Source organism: Triturus cristatus, chromosome 4_2 (genome assembly GCF_964204655.1).
Source record: "Triturus cristatus chromosome 4_2, aTriCri1.1, whole genome shotgun sequence".
Taxonomy (NCBI): domain Eukaryota; kingdom Metazoa; phylum Chordata; class Amphibia; order Caudata; family Salamandridae; genus Triturus; species Triturus cristatus.
The window spans coordinates 232,908,696-232,931,804 of record NC_140586.1 but is presented as its reverse complement, the minus strand read 5'-3'; the positions used below and the strand labels follow the sequence as shown (position 1 = coordinate 232,931,804).

Here is a 23,109-nt window from a genome sequence, read left to right as displayed (position 1 = left end):
GTTGAATATTTTTGGGATATGGATGGGCTTACTTATATACTATTGCACGACCTCCTCTGATGGGTCTGTAAAACGTACCTTTTGTCCCAAAGTTATGTCCTGAATTTTGACCTACTGTCCTGAATTTTGACCCGTGGTAGGGCAAAGTGGTAGGTGGTGGGCTGGGATGCTGGGGGGTGGGGGGCCCCCTCCATGTGCTTTGCAGGGGGGCCCCCTCAAGTTTCGTTACGCCACTGATTCTCGGGTGTTTACAACCCTGAACAGATCACCACTTGAAGGCACATTACAAACCAGCGCGAAGGACAGATACTCTGTGTTAGAGTTCCCCAGGTAATGTCTCTTTGCTGTTTGAAGTACACCTATAGCGTGCTTGTAGTTTTTTTCGCGTTTAATAAACTGCATATTACAAATGTGGTTTCAATTAGTATAATCACACAACACATTGATGCGTGGGAAGAGAGATTATGTTTTCGCGAGAAAAAACACGGGGCTGATATAGATTAAATGATTAAAAGTTAGGTAGCAGTGCAGGTTACATATTTCCAGAAGATATCATGACGCAGGTGCATAATTATATTGGTGCAAAGTAAATCCTGTAAGCAGGGCACTGGTTAACGCGGATAATATGTAATAACAATAATGGGTGTGTAAGACATGGTACCAGGGCAACCAGGGTGTACTGGGCTCCGCTTGTGACAACTGGAGACATCTTCCTCTGTCTTCCTGTGGCCAACTCATCATTACGCATAGCACGTACACGCCATTAGCGCTTGACTCTAGGTATGATGAGGCCGAGCAGTCAAGGCTTATTCATGGAGGAGAAGAGGGTCAGACACTGACAACTGCTATACTCCTTAATAAATCAAAGTTAAGTATTTTAATGCGCACTGAACTAAATACTAGCCCGCTTCCTAGCTAGAAAATGCAATCCAGTGCCTCTCTCAATGAGAACACAATGTAAGAGTCAAAGGCCCAGCGGCGGCACCTCCTTAAAGGCGGAAGAGCGTCGCCCCACTGCCTGGCTCAGAGTCAGCAAATGAAAAATATAACAATGTCATCGTTTTATTTTGTATTTGTCGCCTCTGAGCCAGCTTGCGCAGGGAGGGGTGGGGCATGGGGAGGAGGAGTGCTATGTGCACTCCCTAAGTGTGCATATGTGTTTGGCTGGCTGTCTCAGGCTGACCAAAACATGCATGCGCACTTAGGTTTCTCCAGCCTGAATGTTCACCAGCCCGGCTGCATTGAACAGCCGGACTGGAGAAACCTCCACAGACGCGCTGGTTTGAGCGGAGCGTCTTTCCAGCCACTCAGACCAACCCCCGCGCAGCTCTCACGTGAGAGCTGCGCAGGGATTGCAGGGAGTCTGTGACACGGCCCCAGTGCTTGCTCGGACCAGGAAGGACGAGGCCGAGCACGACACGTGAGGCAGGCGGAAGCTTTAGGTTAGTATGTCTTTTATATATATTTATTTTTATCAGTAACCCCCCTACGCTCGGTCCCTTCCCCCGCATCGCCTAAAACCAGCCCGCCACCTCTTTATTGTGGCGGCCGCCACTGCAAACGCTAGTAGGCTCGAAGATGTTTGTGGACGCTGGATCTGTGAAGCTGGTCTACAGTCTTTGAACCCTAACAATATTGCACATGCTGGCATGTGCACATTCAGTATTTTCAGACGCAGATCAGCGGCTCCATGATACAGTTGGGGTTGTATGCCAAGAGGTTGAATCAGTATATTTCACTTTGTGAGGGGTCACTCACCACTACATGGTATCAGGCTCCTGCGTGGCCTTGCATAGATCTCTCGGGTCCAAACCAAGCCTGTTATCAAATCGGCCAGAAGATACTTCCCTAAGCTTGGCTCTGCTCATCAAGGCAGAGTCACAATTCACACTCAATGAACTCCACCACTTTAGAGGGACTAAGAATAAACTGTTGTGTTACCTCTGATTTATTGTGGGGGGTCACACCTAGTAGAACCTCAAGGCCCCAAAAAAGATGTTTTACTGTTTATGTACTGTAATATTTCCATAGAATTATTGCTCATTCAAAAATTACTAACCACAATAAATATAATTAACAATTACAATATAATAAAAGAGTTAAAAATGTAGGTAAACTGTAACAAATATTAACTGACTTTGGATAAAATAATACAAATAGAGTTTCGGAGTAGGTATGTAGAATAAACATGATAAAGATTGGTCTTAACTATCGTTCTTGATCAATTATTAACCCCGGCGAGAAGAACAATACATGATTTAAGTTTTGAATATTTGCACCAAAGAACTCCCAACCTGTATGATTTCTTCCTTCTATTTCAGCCAGCGGAATATTTTCACCAATGCAAAGATTTCCAAACTTGGAAGTTGCTGTAAACTCTTCGAAGGTCATAACTAATATTTGATTGAAAATAAAATTGGATTCCACTCATATTTACAAAAGCACATCTTAAATGTAGCCTTTAGACATTTACACAAAAATAATTTTAAATCTATTACGTTTAGCAACTTTTATCCACCATAATTTTGTTGTTATCATATTTATTTGATTGATAGCGTCTTGTTTAGTTATGTCCAAACATTTTAGTCAAAAGCACTCTAATTTAGAGGATAAAAGCTTTCCCTCAATGTCATCTGATAATTCAAACTAAATTAACGTTTCCAAGATTGATTCTGAAGCTTTTGAAATGTTCCAGATATAATGTATCACTTCAGGAAGTGTCAATGGGTTATTGCAATCAGGTTCATTTCTAATCTAAAAATATTTCCACCAGTCTCGATCAACAAATAACAAAATATACTTTCCTCAATTGAGATTTTACTTAATGAAGGTATACTATCAACCTAGATGGCTGTACTTCTATAACATATTGTGCAATTGCACGCTAGAAGGGGGCTGGAGTGGGACGCGTTGAAGGTGGTGACACAAGGGGAGTGTCTGTCTAGAGTTGGAGGCATGAGGCGACGCTTGGAGAAGGAGCTTACTGAGGCAGTAGAAGTATTGGCTGGACTGCAAGGCTCAGGACCCACGGCGGGACCGCATAGAGAAGCCCTATTCCAGGCCCAGCGCAGAATGGGGGTTATATGGGACAGACTGGATTGTCTGACTAGGTGCGAATTTCGCCAGTTATTACATCGGGGGGGGGGGGGGGGGGAAACAAGTCCGGGAGACTTCTGGCGTGGTTGCCACCACTCAAGCTGGTGTCAATTCCCTGCTCCATGATCACTGGGCAGCGGTGTACAAGGGGGGCTCGCATGTCAACCTGATTGAGATTGGGCGGTTTCTAGATGACTTACCACTTCCACGCCTTACTGAGGTGCAGAGTCAAGGGCTTGGGGAGGCAATCCGGATGGAGAACCTACAAGAAGCGGTGAAGAGTATAGTGCGCTGTAGTGCCTCTGGGCTGTATGATCTCCAGCTGGAATTCTTCTAGACATTCACCGACCCCCTGCTGCCCTATTTGCTGGAGACCCTCCTGGAGTCTAAACATGTGTGTTTCCTACCGCCATCTATATAAAAGGCCTAGATCGTCATGCTTTCCAATCCGGGTAAAGACCCACTAGATTCTGGCTCCTACCATCCTTGGTCTTTGTTGGGAATAGTCGTCAATAAATTTGCTAAGACATTGGCGATGTGTTTGGGAGGTGTGGTGACTCATTTGGTCCATGAGGACCAATGTGAGTTTGTGCCAGGACACACATGAATTTGCAGCGATTCTCACATGTGATACATTCGGTGGCTCTGTTGATATGCGGGTGGCAGTGGTCACTTTGGACATCGAAAAAGCGTTTGATACTCTGCAATGAGATTACCTTTGGGAAATTTTGGAGAGTATGGGTCTGGGCCAGGATCTTATCTCCTGAGTCCGGCTACTCTATTGCCAGCCAATGGCCCGTGTTCGCAGTGGAGGTGTGATCTCTGAGGGTATCCCCATAGAGAGAGGCAGGGCTGTCCATTGTCTCCGCTACTCTTTGCCCTGGCAATGGAGCATTGGTGATCTGGCTGCAACACGATATGGCCCAGTGGGGTCTCTCAGTGGAGGGTCGTACTCACGTTGTTTCCTTATATGCTCACAATACTCTGCTCTATGTTCACCACCCAGAGAGGGGGATACCCGCGCTTTTGGACGTGCTTTCCTCATTCGGAGTGGTTTCGAGGCTACGCGTTAACTGCCAAAAATTGGTTATCTTCCCACTAGCGAGACTGGTCGGGGTGGATGCTGCAGCTCTCCCTGTTACGGACTTACGGTGGGAATGCAACCACTTTCGGTTTTTGGGTGTACAGGTTGCTCACACCACAGAGGCTAATTATGCACTGAACATGGAAGTGGTCATTGCCAGCCTAGAGGCTGCTATTCGGATCTGGAATTGCCTTCCTCTCTCTGTTATTGGACGGGGGCCCTGAGCAAGATAGTTTTGCTTCCCTGTTGCCTCTATTCTCTCCGGAACTTCCTATACTGCATCCCATGGGCTACCTTTGCCACCTTGAATAATCTCCTAATTTCTTAGGTATGGGCTGGTAAATGCAGTAGGGTAAAGCTTTGAAGCTGGATAAGGAATTGGGTGGCTTGGGCCTTCCAGACCTTAGCCTCTATTATTTTGCAGGGTTATTACAGTACACGGCACAGTGGTGGGCTGAGAGTTCGAACACTGAGGAAGCTTTATTGGTGGAGTGGGGCACGGAGGTGGACCTCCCGGGATGTCTCATGATGGGTTCACAGGTTCCTCTGGATTACCCATTCATAGTTCGTTATACGGTGGCATGCTGGGGGGATGTTTGACAGGGTGGGATCTATTTCTCAACAGGACCTTCTTTTCCTTTGCGGATGCAAGGGAGTGCTACCAAGTACCGGATGGTCAATTATAGAAATACACAAACATTTTGCATACAGGCCACAAATTATGAGTGGCTTTCCCAGATGAGCTGGAGGAATCATAAACCTTGACATTGCTCAATTCCAGCTCCTCTATGGGGCTGATCTCCAGTATATAAAAAACTCTGAAGGCGGACTATAGGGTTGATGTGTCTAAGATGGTTGGCATACCTGCCATTACCCCTTACAGATGGGGAATGGTGGCGAGTGTTTACGCAGGAACAGGAGGTAACCAGTAACGCCTGCTTTAAACTCACACAATTTCATTATCTGCATTGCACATATCTAACACCTCAGCGATTATCACGTTTTAATGCAGCACACCATCCGACGTGCCCCCAGTGTGGTATGTAGCCAGCGGCATACCTCCACATGACTTGGGATTGTGCCCGGTTGCAGGAATAGTGGACAGAAGTGTTGCGAGTGCTGAGAGATGTTATAAGGGTCCGCGTCGAGGCTTCAGTTAAGCATTTTCTTCTGTGTGTTCTCTCCACCCCAAAAGTCAGGTCCCTTATGGGACATAGATTTGCCCTCCTGGGACTTGTAATAGCTAAACGCCATATTGCAATACACAGGACACACCCCACGGCCCCCAAATGGATAAATGGATGGCTGATTTGAGTGAATGGGGCGTGGCCGAGGAGCGTTGTCTACACTTGGTTTGCACTGACGAGAACATAGAATGTGACATAGAGGCTTGGAAGGATATGTTGGAGAAGCTGATGTCGGATTTGGAGTCAGGAGATACAGCATTTGCTCTTTCCCAGGCTGCAGGATCCGCCTTGCCCAGATTGGCACCAGAGAGCAATCCCCCAAATGTTTGACTGCTGCTGTGTGGAGTCTGGGGCCGTGGGATACATGTGGAGGGGGGAGATATCAGTGGCAATGCTGACGGTGAGAATGACTGTGATCCCTGCAAGGGTCCGGTGGACCGGTGTGAGACCGGAGGGGCTCCTCATGGCTGCCAGATGTTGCTAAGGTCTAGATACATCATAATCCTGTATCGACGGGTTGGGCCATCCATTGCCTGATACGCTGTACCTACCCTCCAGCTGACCCCTTTTCAGGACGGACAGTTGTCTTCTCTAGAAGCCTGGGACCCCAGTTTCTGTGTATCCTACCCCTGTTCCCTGTGCTGGGCTCCTGTGGACGATATAACCTGTCTTTGCTCTGTCGCTGACACACCTGTTATTTATTGTTATGTTTTTCTTTGGATGGTTCATTTCAAAAGGAGTTGTACTGCACACTAATATGTAGTATTCGGGACTGTATGATGCTCTTTTCACTGCTCATTGTCCTTGTGAGACAACATGTGATGTAACTTTTTGTGCAATTCTGAAAAAAACACAAGCTTAAAAAGTGCAATTGCCTGAATTTTAGCAGTACAAACTTTCATTAAGTAGAAAACATCTCTTTTTCCTTGAGCTCTAAAAAAATTGAACAAGGCCCAGATCAACAGATGGCTTTAGCCAGTTGATTTTTACAGTGGCTGGACCAGGATGCATTGTTTGATATACTAGCTCTTAAAAAATCGACACTTTTACAATCTCAAGACCGTTTTTTATGAAAGTGCCATGTCCATGGGGCTGTCAATCCATAAGCCCCCATAATCATTATCTTTGTTTTATTTCTATTGACCAAAAGATTATGTGACTTTCAATGAACTGCTAATGCATCTAACTGCCTTGTAGTCTGACATATGTAAGATCCATCAAAACCAGATAGTCTTCATACAGCAATGCAGAAATATCATAGTTTCCAAATTTTGGAAAAAGTCCGGGAAGATATTATATGCTTTGATAAATCTGATATGTCCAATGAAATAATAAGGGGCTAATACACCTACTTGTTTTAAAATGTTCCTGATGGTATTCTAATCCGAGAAGATGCAGCAATACTATCGCTGGACGCGCGTATGGCCTTCGACACGGTCGAGTGGCCGTACATGTTTGCAGTTTTAGAGCGCATGGGGGTTGGATGGAAAGTTTATCGAATGGCTGCAGCTGCTATATACCGCACCTTTTGCCCAAGTCGTAGTAAACGGGCGAACATCAAACACCTTTATGATAAATCGGGGAACAAGGCAGGGTTGCCTGTTGTCTCCACTGTTGTTCGCCATGATACTGGAACCCTTGGCGAGTTGGAGACGTGGGGACCCAATTATCCAGGGGCTACGATGGACAGAGGGACGCAAAGATAGAATTTCGCTCTATGCGGATGATGTTATCTTATATGTAGCGTCGCCGCGACCCTCCATTGATAGGACACTCCAGATCTGCTCCACTTTCGGTCGATCCTCGGGATATACCATCAACTGGTCCAACTAGGTGGTGTTCCCGCTGCGGGGCCTGCTCCTGTCCTGCCTGCAGGCTGCGAAGATGGGGGATTAACATACTGATGGGTATTCTATTTGAAAACTGATTTGTTCTTCCTAATAATATGCATACCTAATTATTTGTATAAAGATGCCTTTCAGGAAAGAACAGATGATCTGGAATATCTGTAAGTTATAAGTTTGTTGCATAGCCCAGGACGGTCCACACGATCAAACGCTTCAAAAGGCTGTTCCAACCTTTTAGGAGAAAAGTGCTGGCAGGTGTCTCTCACTCCTTCTTCACTGAGTTAAACTTCAGTTGAAGGAAGTGAGCGGTAAATGTAGTTCCGCACCCTGCACGCCTGAAAATAATACACACAAAAATGTGCATTTATATGATATATTGTTGATCTACCAATCCTGTGCATTATAATAATTGCAACTATTATAAATAGCTCAGCAATAGGTATGTAAATCAGGGCAAAGGTCAACTATGCCCCAATTATATTTCATCACACATCCCTATCCACCGAAGTTGTTTGTAACCAGTCCTCTAATGGCATGGGTAAGTAAGTTTGGATTTATAAGCAAATATCTAAATATGCTGGTTTACTAATATGCTAAGTAATGCTATGTCTGCCCACATACCTTATGGCTCCTTCCGGGTCAAAGACAGAACTCTAAATTCAACATTTCCTCCAGCAACCAGTCCGTGTGTCTAATCTCGGCCCTTGTACCAATACTTTACATACCTGTTCAATAAAGCGAGGAGAAGTCAACTCATAACTGGCTCAGCTATCATTATACAGGATACTTTAACAATAAATTTAGTTAAAAGTATATGTGGAAGCGTACTATGATTTCCTTCCTACATGCTATAGGACACAACACACAAGGTATTTTCTCTAGTAGCTATCTTTTCAGCTGCTGCATTTACAGACAATGCAAGCCGCAGAGAATGAGATTTATCCTGCTGTTTTTGTTAGCATGATTTAGAAAATACACGACAAAGGACTCGTTTACTAGCTGCAAAATAAACAGGACAAGTTGCACGAACAGCACCTGAATGCAAATGGCAATGTTTAACCTGCATGCATTACATTCGATCATCCCTGTAATACGTGCAATATTAAAAACACATAAAAGTCGTTTCACGCCCGTGAGAGCCCAACGCTCCGAGGGGCAGATTTATAAGCCCCTTGCGCTGCCAGTACGTCACTTTTTGTGACGCACTGGCAGTGCATTTCTCTGCCCCATATTTACAAGTTTTCCTGTCCTTGTAAATACGGCCCTTTTACACGCAGCACTTTGCGTGAAAGGGATGTTCCATGTGTGTTGCTGTGGGAGTTCCCACGCAACACCCATGGAACCTGACACATTTCCAGATTTATGAGGATTCGTAAACCTGGAAATGCGTCAGTATGCTACGCCACCCTAGCGTAGCGAGGTGCAACAAGGAGAAATGTTTTAATTCCTCCTAGTTTATTTCCTCTTTCAATGCGTGCTGCATTCTACAGCACGCATTGAAAGAGGAAAATGCCTGTAGTGATTGTTTTTGTGCAGGAAGTTGCCCCTTCCTGCACAAAAACAATCTCCCCATGACGCAGGCATCCTTGCACCATGGTGCAAGGGTGCCTACGCCGGCGCATGGCAGCTATTTGTGTGCCAGCACAGAGGAGAGCACAGGATTGCGACATATAATTGTAAATATGTCGCATTCCTGTGCTCTGAATGTGCCGCAGCGTGGCGCAGCCATAAGGCTTGCGGTGCCACGCTGCGGCCCTTTCTTGTAAATCTGCACCCATGTATTTAGACGTGTTTGTGATGTTGAACTCAGCAAAGCTTTGCATGCTTCCCTTTCTAAGAACCCCCAGGCCAGGAGAGGAGACTGAGACCTCGAGGTCTCACGGTGGGTTTAGGGACACATAGGGCTGACAGCACGGCTCCACAGGTGATGATTCTTCCACTGGACCCATAGAAGTGTAGACGGTTCTTTTCCTGGAACCGCAGCCAAGCTCTCTCAATGGTTCCACGGGTCCTTTCAAGCACCTGGGTTGTTGGTCTCTTGTCACGGGGATCTTGTTCGAGCCTTTGCCTCCAGCCTGAAGGAGCTAGCTGTCAGCAGAGCCTGACCTTGGGACACAGTACCTTCCAAGGACACTTGTGTGCATTCCCGCTTTGTTCAATGAGAATCCCTGGAACTCTGAAATGGCCGAAGAGTTCTATACTTCTTCGCACGTGTAGTCAGTCAATCAACGCCTACTCAAATTTTGGGGGCTCCTCCAATCGGATCTTGCATCTATACTGCATGATCATCATATAGCATGGCGAAGGTCCACCGGAGCCCCTCCTGAGCTGGTACTGACTAGTTTACCAGCGTATGAATATGAGGCCAAATCATTTGTGACACAGGTGAGGTAGGAAGAGGTTGCAGGAGCAAGAAGGACCCTGGCCGGGGAAACAGGAGGAAACCCAAAGGCAGGAATGTAACACACCCAGAAGCAGGGCAATACCCTCTACGGTTAGGGGAAAGGGAAGAAATATTCCAGCCCAGGCGTCTAGGTCAACAAAAGACTATGGCACCCTTACTCACCACCCTCCACCATCTTGTGCTGCCACAAACACACCGGGAAACCTAACTGAATTCACATGCTGAACCTAGTCAAGCATGCATACAGGCTCTATACTTATCCTGTTTTACTCACACAATGCAGAAATAGTTTTCCCTTATAGCCCTGACAGATGGAAGCGAAAACCTCCAATTATGAAAAAATAGGCAGCATCTTTTAACAAGCATTGGCATAGCCAATAGGTCTCGCCTTTGGGACCTTACAAGTGTTTAGCCATGCAACAGTTGCATAACTAAATACTCGATCAAACATTAAAGCGGGCGTGGGGCCGCAAAAGTGAAAGTAATCGCAGTAAAGCGCGGCGCGGCGCGCACGCCCGCACACATGCACTGTAGCTCTAGGCTGGCCTGGTAGCACTTTTTGGAGCCATCCCAATAAGTCTCGCCTGACCCAGCGCATGCGCTGGGTCAGGCGGGACCTAAAAAGGGTAGCCATCTCTCCGAACAGAATGCAGGTAAAAGGGCCTGGACTTCAGCATAGACTTTGCTGCCACTTGAGTACCCCTTTGACCTCAGAGCCATGCTCTGGGGTCTCAACTCATTCCACAGGAGGACTCCACAGTAAGTATGCCTGAAGGTCGTGCTCAACTAGTGAAAAATCAAAAACCTGCAGCAACTGTACACTGACTTGCCAGCAGATTCATACATGGCAGAAGCGCGTGCTTTCCAAATTTGTGTGTGGGACATCTCCCCTCTACCAGGGAATGTACATGTGACAAGACCACTGCCACCACACGTGCACGAAAAGGGAGCAGTAATGTTCAAATAATGTAGTTAGAACAGGTGGGTTTTGACTAAGCCTGGGCAAAGCACTACGCTACGCTCGCGTAGTTTGCGAAGTTCGCGCTACTTCGCACTACGCGAACTGCACGTAGCACAGTGCGAATACGCGTAACGTAGTGTTGCGTAGTGCTGCGGTCATTTTTTGCTTGCTCGCGGTCCTCAACGTCAAGTTGGCGACCGCGAGCAAGCAAAATGACATCCCGGCGAGACTTTTTCCTTGTTCGCGATCAGCAACATCAAGTTGGCGATCGCGATCATGGAAAATAAACCTTCCGGCGAGATTCCCAACCCGAGGAGGTCAGGTTTCTCATTGCGAGTGGTCGCTACAGCTCGCACTGTTCAAGATGCCATTTTCAATGATTGCACAGTGCCGGTTGCTTGTCCGCACTGTGCAATCATTGAAAACGACATCTGGCACAGTGCGAACAAGGTACTACGCAGTTCGCGAAGTGCTACGCGTAGCTCGCGTAGTGCGAACTGCACTTTGCGTAGCTTCGCAAAGTGCTTCTTCGCGAACTACGCCCAGGGTTAGTTTTGACTCTCATCTGAACTACATCGGCGAATTGGAGTGGTGTTTGTGACTGGTCAAGTTGCTCCAAAGCGTGACGCCATCCAGAATCAACCATCATCTCTGTGTTTGCATCTGGCCATAGAGATGATCAGAAGATGTTCATCTGCTTAGCATAGAGTGTTTGTGGGGATGTTTGTTTAAAACTTTACTTGTAAGTATTTAGAGCCTGTGCCTTCCATGCATTTGTAGATGAGGAACAGATTCTTGAATATAAATCTTTCTTCTACAGGGAGCCAGTGTAAACTTTTGAGGTGGGCAGAGTTCATGGGTCTGGGAATAGTATCAGGCCAACACCTATGGATCGACCAAAGATGGGGTGGGGTCAAGGTGTGCCCACCACGCCAAGGGTCAGATAGTTGCGGAAAATTACTCTACATGCATTTACCCTGATCGCCTTAAGGTGTATCATTAGTCTTGGTCTATGTCCAAGTAGTTTGATGCCTGCTTCTGTGTGCATGAATAAGGAAATTGGCACAAATATTGTTCCAGGAATGAGGAGGTTCCTAAACATTGACACCATCCATCCTTTTTGAGAGACCGGGATACTGTGGATTTACAAGAAACAGTCGGTTTATCCCAGAAACCTAATAATGTCTATCAAGAGATATTCAACTCAGGAGTAAAGTATCATAAGTTCAGCAGTGCATCAGGTAGTCTTTCCATATACATCTCTCACACTATTAACTTCTGTTTTTTATCTCACATTTTAATCAGTTTTGAAAAGATATAAAAGCAGAGACATGAAGCAACAGTTGAAATTGTGCCCAATCCACCCACAACAGTGCAAATGGTATAAAATGCAGTTCATATTGTGACAGGAAAGGTTTGAAACTCTGCCTGCAGTGACCAAAGTCGTCGAGCAACAGGCTCTATAATCAAACCTCTGTACTGAGCTCATTCTCTCCATATCTGTTGATGCTTCCGTGGACATCCAGGCCCATACAATGATCCGGTCTTTTTTCCAACTCTCTAAGTAGAGGGGGGTTTGGGTCGTTTGTCCCTTCCAAACCTGGCTTTTGACAGTGTTATGCCAAATCTGTAGCTGGCCAATGGGAGGGGAAGGTGTGTCGTTCCCCCATAGAGTAGATGCGATAACTGTACACCCTGCATTCCGTATTTTTATGATGCAATGGCGGGATCGTCGTTCATGTCATGCCACCATTCTTAAATGATCACCAAGGGAGAGGCTCTTTAGAATGAAGGGATGTTAGCTGCTGCCATACACCCTTCATATGTAGATTGGCGGCATTTCTGCAGGGCAATCCTGACCATCCCATCATTCCACAAGTAATTCCTAAGAATCAAGTTTATCTTCTTTAAGAAATCTTGTGGCAATGTGTACAGGATGTTTTTAAGCTAGTAAAGAAGTTGCACTAAGGCGACCATTTTGAATATCGCTGAGCGACCCAAGAGCGACACTGGGAGCGCCGACAAGAATTTGATGTGCCCCGGCAATTTGGCTAGTTGAGGTTGAATGTTCATGGCCCAGACTCTCTGGGGGTCCTGCATGACTTAAACTCCCAAATATGGAATCCATTGGAAACAACCCGTAGGTATTCCACCCAGTGTAGGCCTAAGGGAGGGTCACCAATCACATACAGCAATGATTTACTTTTATTCATGTGGAGCCCAGAGAGATCCCCAAATATTCAGAGAATCTGCAGTAGTTGTGAACCCGACCACATAAGTTCTCCAAGGAACACCAGCACATCACCTGCATTGAGCATTCTCTAGCTTCTATTCCCAGTGCTCAGCCAAAGCCCTTAATTTGGGCATCCACTTTGAGACACTCAGTTAGTTGCTCAATCGCAACAGCAAACAACACAGGATACAGCGGACAACATTGTCTGGTGCCTTGCCGCACCTCAAATACCTTGACTCAGGCTGATATAGCAGTGTACATTAAGCATATGTATCAACAGAATTGGAGACAATGTTATGCCTATCTAGGAGGAGGAACAGATAATCCCACCTCACTGAATCAAAGGTCTTTTTGAAGTCAGCCAGGAAGAGCGCCATGGGCCCGGTAGCCTATCCGCCAGTGCAAATGCATTATAGACCTTTCTAATGTTATGTTCTGTTGCACGTTTGGATATCAAGGCAAATATGCCCCTCTTCACCCCTGAACCGATTATCTTAGAGAGCCTGTTTGCCTGGCCCTTTGCAAAAAATGTGGTTTTCACGCTTAAGAAGGAGATAGGGTGATATGATGAATATTGATTGTGTGGGCGACCCAATTTATGCAATACTACAATCTCAGCTATCAAATAGAATCTGTTTCAGGAATTATTACATGTAGGGCAAGTTCTCAGTTAGGTTTGGTCCAGGAGTGGTCAGGTGCCCAGACTCCAACCCCAGGGCTTGGGCCTTGAGATCCATAACCTCCTGGTCCTGTTTCTGTTTCACCCCTGTCTGGTAACTGATAATGGTGCAGGCCTTGAATGCTTCCCCTAGGGTAACAGGGATTCCATTGAGGCTGTGTTTATATAAAAAAAAAAGGAATGAATCTTTTCAATAATATGTTTTAATGATCAGGGTTTGTCAACAGCATCTAAGCATCAACTTGGTTTTATCTCTGCCTCCACCCAAGCTCCACTGAAGCTTCAGTGGGTGTTCCTGAAGAGGGATCCATCTTTCGGGGCTTCCAAGTCCCCCTCCCCCTTCCAAAGGTGGCTGCTGATGCAGCCTTACCGAGCATCTGTCTTCCACCTATTAGCAAAGTGCTTCAGTCTCAAAGAAGAAGGTGCCAGATTGAGACACAACCTTAAGCTTTGCAAGAAAGAGGAGCATATTCTACATGATCAAGGCTTTCACCTTTCTCTTTGCATTGTTTTTTCAGGGATTCAGGTATAGTCCGGAAAGATCATTATGTAGTGACCTTCATAGTTAAGTCTTAAGTCAGATGCCTCTCTCGTGAATCAAAGAATCTCATTCCTGTCTTTAAAGTTATTATTATCAAATATTTATAAAGTGCACAACTACCCGATTATGGGCTTCCCGGTGCTGGTAGAACAAAGGGGCATATTAACTACAAACGGCGATAAACATCGCAAAGCGCACTTAGCGCTATTACATGTATCGCCATCTATCGCTGGAATTTATCGCCCGGATAGCGCGTTATTAACAACGCGTTTCTCCAAGGCGATAAATATTCCAGCAACAGCGGCGAAATTCGGGAATATCGCTGAAAATCGAGCGATATTCCTGCAGCGATAGGGAAAACCTTGATGATAGGGAGATGTGGATTCAGCCATAGAATCCACCTCCCATTACATGTATAGCTAAGTCTGGATTCTTGCAGACGTTAGCTTACGGAGATATCCGCGGTTAGGGCGGATTTTCATGTTGGTATTGGTATCCTGGGCCAGCTTGATAATAGGGAGAAGTGCAGTTGGTGACGATTCCCATGTTGTTTTCGGAGGAAACGCCTACTTTGCATCTCATTAGAGATGTGAAGTGAGGCGTCGGGAAAACAGCTGCTAACATGCGCTAATGCATGTTAGCACCGCCTTGTAAATAAGGCGAAAATGTTATCTCTGCTTTTTTGGCTTTAAAGGCCAAAAAAGCGGAGATAAGGCCCTTGATGATATGCCCCAAAGTGGGGACACGTGAGGGTTTACACTGCCCGGGTGAAAATGTAAGTCTTCAGCTGTTTCCTAAAGCTAAGAAAATTATTTTCTGATCTTAAATGGATCAATAGGGTGTTACAAACTCTGGAGACCAGGTAGCTGAACGAATGGCCCCCGCCTCTTTCTCAACTGACTCTAGGGATGGTCAATAGAAAGAGGTCATTAGATCTTAGATCTCTGGGGGCAATATAAGGAGTGACAAGATTTTGAAGGATATGTGGGCTTTATCTTGTGGGCAATGCATAGGGCCTTGAATTTTATTCTCTCATTTATTGTTAGCCTGTGAAGTTGCACCAAGGCTTAACAGGCAGATTGTGTTTTGGACAGGCCCATCAGTACTCTGGCTTCGGTATTCTGGACAGCCTGCAGTTTTCTGATAACATACACAGGGCTGCCAAGATTTGTGAATTGCTGTAGTTAAGACGAGAGTATCAACTCTTGCACTACTGTTCTATGACATGCCAACGGAAGCCATATAAGTGTTTTGCGAAAAGCCCTCAGGAAGAGTGCATCTATTGGACGAAGGGTGGAGTCCTAGGAGTCAGCGCCCTCTGGGCCCGCTCAATCACAAAGCACATAGTCAGTCTGGGAGAAGGGATCAATGATTGCACACAGTTTTCTAGAAACTGTGCCAATGATGTCTCTCCGCAACCCTATTTGAATCCCACGATTCGCAGATTATTGCAGTGATTGCAGCTCTCCATATCCTCCGTCCTAGCTTCCAGAATCTTTGTGGCGGTTGTACGTTTATTGACCGTCTGTGGTAGTTTCAACCCTGTCTTCGACCATTGATAGGCACTCCTCTGCTTCTGCAATTCTGTGAACTGCCTGAAAGTGTGCCTTCAGAGCCCATTGCTCGTATCTTGGATTCCAGGGTATTTTTGGAAGCATCAATAGCTTGTAGGATAGTTGTCGTATTGAAGTACAATGAAATCCCCTGGTCAGCCGCTGTGTGGGACGTCACAAGTGTTACCAACTGCTGTGATGGGCCGCTGCCAGAGGTTGAGTACATTTGTCCAGGGTGTCCTGATTGTTGGGGCCATGATGTTTGTCCTTGGCCATGTCGACACCGGAAGCCAGCAACACGTTTCATAAAGTTGTAGTGTCTCCATATAACAACCTGTGCACTGAAAATGATGGTTGGATCAGTTGACCCACCAGCCCTTGAGTCTACAGACTCCAACATACTCAGAGTCCCAAGGCTATGCTCCTCTCTATGAAACCCATTGCCACTTCAGGTCCAGCACAGCATGGACACTCCATACCACTGTGTCTCCAAGCTGTTCAGTCCCTCACCATCAGCCACAGTCTGGGCGAAAGGAGCACCACCCACAGGCGACCTTGAACAATGCCGCACCTCTACTGTTGCATCTCAAGGGTTGCTGGATCGTTGTTCTCTGGCCTCAGGACCTCGGTTGCGTCAACTGGCTGTTTCATGGCAGGATCAGTAAAGGATATTAATGGGCGCACAGCGAAGCTTCTCTACCACAAGTCTGCCATCTTTAGCCACTGGCCACGCGCTCCTCATACTATTAACTTCAACATAATTATTGAACGGACATGAAAATCAATTTCAGCCATTACCCTGGATCGCAGCTTCAATTCCAATAAACAGTTTTCTATGTTTGTACTTAAGGTATACCTTAATGTAGACAATGGTAATTAGCAGTTCAGAAGAGCTAGCATTCCAACACCCTGGCCATGAAAACATAATCACAGGGGACTTCTCCTGGACAAACAGAAAATATTGGTTTCGAGTCAATCTATCAAATCCGCACTCACAAATACCAGTTTAGATTCAAAACTGAATACACTCTTCCAGGCATTTAATTAAAAAAACTTACAAGGCTCTCCCATATTTAACCTAAAGCAAACATATGCATTTTCCTCAAACGGGTAGCTGTCCACTCTAGACTACACTTTTACAACAAAAGCGCTACATTCCTTATTGCATCAACTTTGCCATTCTACACCGATCCAAAAATAGCCATCTGCAATTGCCATCATATTTTGACTTCAAACAATATCTGGCAGAAAGTGGGTTGGAACTATCTCAGCTTTATTTGGTATGAAAAGACTCAAATTCTCATCAGGTTGTTTATTTACATTTAAAGAACGGAAACCGCAGAAACATACGATTGAACTTTTAGAAGGCTCTTGAAATTCCAGCACGCCCTTTGAATCATGATCACTCGTGATTACATCCATAGTTATTCACTTAGAAAGCCCCAGATGCCCGAACATCAGGACAAACATAAAGTCTTGTAATAAAAAGCCTTAGTTTACGCCTTAATTAAAAGGCCTTGAAACAAGAACTCAAAGCAAGCCAAAAAAATTACAAAAAATAATTAGAATAACTGAATTAAAAAATACAAGGAAAATTTACCACAGACGATATTGGGAAGAAAGAAAACAAGTTACTTACCTGTAACTACAGTTATCCAGTATTGGTATCTTTCATAGATTCACATGCCTGAATCATTGCCCGTCGCCGAGGCTGGAGTCCCACGGTAAAATACAAAAGCAGTGCCTAAGTAAATAATAGTAGTAGGCTAAAAGAAAGCCAGAGGCCTAAAACTTAGTAGCCTATCTACATCATTATACGAAAAGAACTAAAAAATAGTTCTAGCCAATCAGCTACTAGCACCCTCTAGAACCCTCACAGCAGAGGCAGTTCTCCTCAGATTTTCTTAGCACAGATGGGAAATAGGGATCCCAATAAAAGATTAGTCTCGCCTGGGAGGAGGGTGGGTGCATGTGAATCTATGAAAGATACCAATACTGGATAACTGTAGTTACAGGAAAGTAACTTGTTTTCTTATCCAGTATTGGGGTATCTTTCATAGATTCACATGCCAGAATCAGAATAGCAAGCAGTAAGCCAATACAGTGTCGTTTGCGGATGGTGGGAGACAGGATTCATAAATTCCCAAAACACATCCAGAAAGGTTAGAATATTAACGAGCTAATAATGCAGTCAAACAAACAGAATGCAGTTTAAGAAACAGTATCTATGAAAAGCAAATTATATATAAAGAGAAACATAAAGTCAAACCATAAATATAATACATATATCTATAGATATATGTATATAACACATGAAACAGTGCAGTATAAGTAAAAATGTAAATCTAACCTTAGTTTTAAAGATGTTAAAGTACGGCTTGTCCTACAGCTGCATACACCTGCAGAGCAGATTGCAGACAGTAGTGTTTCGTGAACATGTGGACATTCTTCCATGTCGCAGCACGACAGATGTTTTCCAAAGTTACTCCGGCGAATAACGCAATAGAAGCTGCCACAGTTCTGGTAGAATGCGCCCTGACCTTTCTTTGTAAAGGTTTGTTGGCTTTGTCATGACAGAAATGAATTGTAGAAGCCAGCCATCTGGCTATTGTAGCCTTAGTTACAGCAGTCCCAAGTGTAGCTTGGCCATAGGCTATAAACAATTGATTGGATTGTCTGATGTCCTTAGTCTTTTGCAAATAGAATTGTAAGCAACGTTTAACATCGAGTGAGTGTAATGGTCGCTCAGCTGGAGTGGCTGGATTCTAGTGCTTATGACTTTGATGAGGATACCCATGGAAGAGAACTAGGATTACAGGTAAGTAACTAATCCTTCTCTTCCAGGGGATCCTCATCAATAGTCATAAGCACTAGAATAGAATAGCGAGTCTCACCTCATCCGCTGCGGGCAAAGGAAAAATAGTTAATAATCAAGCTCAGACAACTAAACTTGATAATTCAGACATTTCTGTTATCTGAACAGATTTCTCAAGGAGGCCTGGCCTACTTGAGTATCTGCCCTGGAGTCGGATTCAAGACAATAATGCCTTATGAACGTATGCACCGATCTCCAGGTCGCTGCCTTGCAAATTTCTGCCATTGGAACATCGTGCAAGAAAGCTACTGTAGCTGCTTTTCCCCTAGTAGAGTGTGCTTTAGGTGACAACAATAGGGGCTTATTCGCCAGCTGGTAGGCCAATTTTATACAAGACACTATCCATATGGAAATGGATCTCTTGGTAGCTGGAAAACCTGTTCTCATGGAACCATAATTTAAAAACAATTGGTCTGATTTTCTGATGACCTTAGTGCCCTCTAGGTAGAATTTAAGCACCCTCCTAAGGTCTAATGAATGGAGTGACCTCTCCGCAGGAGTTGCGGGATTGGGAAAAAAGGATGGCAAAGAAATTGTTTGATTAATATGAAAATCAGATACCACTTTTGGCAGAAAAGCAGGGTGAGTCCTTAATACTACTCTGTTGTGGTGAAAGACAGTATAGGGCTCTTTGGAAGATAGCGCTTGGATTTCGCTTACTCTACGCGCTGAAGTAATCGCGACTAAGAAAGCGGTCTTCCATGTCAAATGTTGCAGCGTGGATTTATGGATGGGCTCCAAAGGAGGACCCATCAACTTACAGAAGACCAGATTCAACTCCCAAGGAGGAGAAGGAGGTCGAACAGGGGGATAAACCTTCTTCAACCCCTGTAGGAAATCCTTGACCACCTGCAGTTGAAAAAAGGAAGGCTGGCTTGGAGACTTTCTATAGGCCGTAATAGCCGCTAAATGTACTCTGATTGATGAATATTTCAACCCTGATTGAGCCAAGTACAGGAGGTAAGGCAGAATAACCTCCTCCTGCCCTGTGGTTGGATTAAAGTTATTACGAGTGCACCACAGGTAGAATCGCTTCCACTTAAAGGAATACGAAGCCCTTGTAGAAGGTCTCTTTGCTTCCTTTAGTATGCGCATACAGTCCTGCGGCAAGTTCAAATGTCCATATTGCAGAACCTCAGGTGCCAAGCTGCCAAGTTCAGTGAGGGAAGGTTGGGATGTAGGATCTTCCCGTCCATCTTGGTTAGCAGATCCGACCTGCACGGCAGCCTCTTGTGGGGGTGCACCGACAGTTGTAACAGATCCGGGTACCACCATTGTCGAGGCCAGTCCGGATCTATCAGGATCATTGACATGTTGGACCGGATGAGCTTGGACACCACCTTCGGTATCAGAGGCAGAGGAGGAAAGGCGTAAGCAAATATTCCGGACCAGTCCATCAAAAGAGCATTCCCCTTCGTCCCCGGACGGTGGAACCTGGAGGCGAAGGCGTGGCATTTTTTGTTTAGATCGTCTGCGAACAGATCTATGGAAGGCTTGCCCCACTGACGGAAAATGTCTGTCACTACCTCGTCATTTAGCACACAGTCTGGCGGATCTTCGAAGTGCCGACTGAGCGCGTCCGCTCGCACGTTTCGCTCCCCTGGAAGGTGCACTGCTGTGACGGAGAGGCCTCGGGCTAGAAGCCAATGCCATATCTTTTGAGCTTCAAGGAAGAGAGAGGACGAGAGCGCGTACCACCCTGTTTGTTGAGGTAATACATGGTGGGCGTGTTGTCTGTCTGGACGAGGACTGAGTTGGACATGATCGAAGGCTGAAAAGCTTTCAGGCCTAGATGCACGGCCCGCAGCTCTAACATGTTTATGTGGTAGGATTGCTCATTGAGAGACCACCGACCTTGCATTTGCAGGCAATCCATGTGCGCCCCCCATCCTTGAAGCGATGCATCCGTTACCAAGGACTGGGTGGGCACAGGTTGGTGAAAAGGGACTCCCAGTGGGAGGTTCCATGGACGAGTCCACCACAGAACAGATGTCTTTGCTGTTTGTGAAAGCACAACCCGGTCTTCCCAGAAACCGGTAGTCTGGTCCCAGATCTAGTTGTAGAGGCCTCATTCTCAGCCTGGCGTTGGGAATGAGGAATATGCAAGATGCCATTGACCCCAATAGGGACGCTACTTGCCGGATCGTCTGGCGAGTGGTCTGGAGAAGAACTTCGCACTTCTGCCGAATTGATAAGAGTCTCTGCTCCGAAGGAAACGCTAGGTAATGGATCACTTGTGTAAGCTGGTAAACTGATTTTTCCATATTTACATGCAGGCCTAGCTTGCGAAGCAGAGCCAGGCACACTTGGAAGTCGCTCTTTACCTGCTGAGGAGATGGCCCTTTCAAGAGCCAATCGTCCAAGTATGGGTATACGAACAGCCCTCTTCTGTGAAGAGCTGCCGCTACCACCGCCATGCACTTGGTAAAGACTTGTGGGGCAGATTTTAGCCCGAAGGGCAACACTCTGAATTGGTAGTGATTGTTGCCGACCATGAATCGCAGGAATTTGCGATGACGAGGAGTCACAGGAATGTGGAAGTACGCATCCTGGAGGTTCACCGAGCACATCCAGTCCCCTGCTTGCACATGTGGACATATTTGATGAAGCGCCAGCATGCAACATTTTTCTTTTAAAATGAGCTTGTTTAGAGACCGCAGGTCCAGGATTGGCCTGAACTTGTGCTCCTGATCTCTTTTTGGCACAAGGAAGTACCTGGAGTATACTCCTTTCCCTCGCTGCGAAATGGGAACTTTTTCTATGGCCTTTTCTCGTAGAAGCGCCACCACTTCCTGACGTAGTAATTTTAGCTCGTGAGGACAGATTTTTTCGGAGGAATGTCCTTTGGAGACACACGGAAACGTAGTGCGTATCCATTGCGCAGTATATTGCGCACCCAACGATCTTTCGTTATGTTGCACCACTCTCTCAGATGTTGCGAAACACTTCCTCCCACTGGAGTGGACAACGGCGTCAGAGGAAGCTCTGGCTCATTCTTTTTCTGGAGGTCAAGTGGTGGAGGAGGATTGTTGTTGGCTACCCCCTCTACCTCTGGTAGACTTTCGACTCTGAAATTGCGATCGCCCTTGGTTCTTGCCTTGGGATCACTGAGGGGTTAAACCCTCTGTTGGAATCCCTTGCGTTGGGTGGGCCTGTACCTTCTTCAGAACTCCTTTTTCTTTTCTAGCCCCACCGCCTTCAAAGTGTCCAGCTCGGCCTTCATCCGAGCTATTTCTTCATCCGTGTGGGAGCCAAATAATGAAGAACCCGAAAAAGGCAGGTTAAGGATCCTCTGCTGAGCATCCGGTTTAAGGGCTGTAAGCCTGAGCCAGGCAGACCTTCTCGCACAAATTCCATGTGCATATGAATGTGCTGATAGCGTGGCACCATCCGCTACAGTGCTAATCATCTGATTAGCTACCAAGGAACCCTCCATAACGATCTCTTCAAAGTCTCTCTGGTCTTCCTTTGGCAGCTTTTCCTTGAACCGATCCAAAGAGTCCCATAAGGATCGGTCGTATCGACCTAATAAGGCCGCTGCACTCGAGACTTTGAGAGAAGAGGCTGCCGATCCACAAACTTTGCGCCCCCAAGAGTCCTGTGACTTACTCTCCTTGTCCAGAGGGACCAACGCATGGGCCGACACCGCGTGTATCTTACTTGCTGCTGCAACTATGACAGAATCTGCAGGTGGATCCACCTTTAAGAACACAGGGTCTGTATCCACCGGCTTGTATTTCTTCAGGATTCTGGCTGGAGCGGCCTTAATCGTTAAAGGGGTCAGAAAAATGTCCATTACTGGTTCCATAAGGCCAGGAACCAGAGGCAGCAACGGACGCGAGGCAGATCTTTGGTGCAGCATCTCGAAGATCACTGTAGTTGCGACCTGGGGAGTGGACATTGCAATATTCAGCTTCTGAGCCCCTCTCTGCAGCACATCCTGATAGGTGTTAATATTATCTATCGGGGATACTCGCGACTGAGGGCTGTCCGATAGAGTAGGCGAGTAGTCCCTCTTAGATGAATGGGCGGAGGAAGATGACCATGAGGGAGACCTCCTTCTGTGGTGATGTGATGCAGGAGGCCTACGCTCCCGAGATCTACCTGCACGGTGGTGGCATACCGGGGAAGGCGATCTATCCACCTCCTGGACTAATCTTTGCATAGAGGACCTGTGAACCGGGCTTGTGTACTCCTCCTGCCTTCTTGCTGCTCCCGCCGGAGTCTTACTCCAGTGATGCACTGGTAAAAGACATCTGGGAGACAGATGTATCAACGGAGAGGTGTGATGCAACAGGGATCTCTGTCGTGACCTCCTCTGATGTTCCGGAGATGCAGATGGAGAGTGAGGGCGTCTGGAGGAGTGAGAAGAGGAATGCCTTGACACTGATTCCGTCACCAAGAATACCGAACCTTCCTTAGATCTATGTGAAGGTGGTCTTGACGTCAAGCGTATATCCCGCTGCGACGGAGGCCCTCTCCACGTCGAACGAGATCTTGTAGTCGTTCGACCAGGTTCAGGGAGTGGTCTCGGCGTCGACTTCCTCGGCGTCGAATGCGTCAACGGGGAATGGCGCCTTGACAGTGGGTGAATACTTCCTCGTCTCGACGTCGAGCGATGTGACCTCGACGACGACGAAGGGCTGAGT

The 23,109-nt window shown here is 46.2% G+C and overlaps 1 protein-coding gene across 1 annotated transcript in view; it reads left to right on the top strand.

Moving 5' to 3' along the window:
• SSTR3 (somatostatin receptor 3) overlaps positions 1 to 23,109 on the top strand; it is a 386,046-nt gene that overhangs the window by 283,767 nt on the left and 79,170 nt on the right. The gene's annotated exons all lie outside the window — the stretch shown is intronic.